The following is a 1,124-nucleotide window of genomic DNA, read 5'->3' as shown; positions in this document are numbered from 1 at the left end:
TGGCAGGCGCATCGCGCCAGGCCCCAACCCAGAAAATCCAGCAAGTTTCTTCTCTTGTCTTCTCATCCTATTTCACCTAGAATCGAATGGTTTCTTCCCCAATCACTTAGAATTGATTACTTAACATAAGTACACTCTAATCTACTCAATACATCCATTAAAACACTCACTTTGATCTCAAGAATCATCCAAAACCCACACAAACAAGAGTTAGAATGAACTTCAAGAACACCTATCAAGAACTCAAATCTTTCAACTTCAAGAATGAAATTTGCGCTGAAAATAACATGTTTGGCGTGTGGGTGAACAAACCCAACACTATGGAAGCTTACATACCTCTTAGAGATCAAACCCATGGCGAAAATCCGCTACAACACGCAAGAATCTCGATGAATGCTTGATCCTCTCCTCTTTTCTCCTCTTTTCTCTTCTTGAACTCTCAACTAAAACCTTAGGCTAATTTTTAGGATTATAAAACTGAACCTAATAGGATTAGACCCTTAAAATATTACTAAACCGAATTAAATCTGAATGGGTAAGGAAAAGACCAAAATACTCCTCTCTATTTTCGGCTAACTTTAATTCCTTAACTGGACAGCCTATCTTCAAAAGTTCATATCTCACTCATCCGATCTCAAAACTTACCAAACTCGGCGGCGTTGGAAAGATAATTCAAAGATATTTCCTACGGTATCTGGTAGAACACCTAACTCATCCTGAGATAGGAGCTATGGTCGTTTGAAGTCGACCCAAAACTCATACTTAGTTTACTTGCAAAATTTCAGATTTTGCTATATCCAATTTAATTATTTTTGTACTCAAGGTGCTACATCTAGTGACCTTAACACTTGATAAATTTTAATTCCTCGGTAAAATCTCACTCACTACGATGAACAGTTCGAGTCTTAGTTCGAAAATATTTCTGGGGTGTTACAGTACGTGTGTGTAGTGTGTTGGAAAGTGCAGGTGTATAGTTGTAGTGGAGTTGAGGAGGGTAGAAAATGGGGTATCATAGATGGTGGGGTTGGGGTAAATTGGCAGGGGAAAATGGGGTGAGGGTAGGTTAGTTTAACATTTTTTTTATTTTTTTTAATAATATAATATAATATAATTATTTTTTAAAT

This window comes from Solanum tuberosum, unplaced genomic scaffold (genome assembly GCF_000226075.1).
Source record: "Solanum tuberosum cultivar DM 1-3 516 R44 unplaced genomic scaffold, SolTub_3.0 scf00085, whole genome shotgun sequence".
Taxonomy (NCBI): Eukaryota; Viridiplantae; Streptophyta; class Magnoliopsida; order Solanales; family Solanaceae; genus Solanum; species Solanum tuberosum.
The sequence above is the reverse complement of the archived record's forward strand: the minus strand, read 5'-3'. Positions refer to the sequence as shown.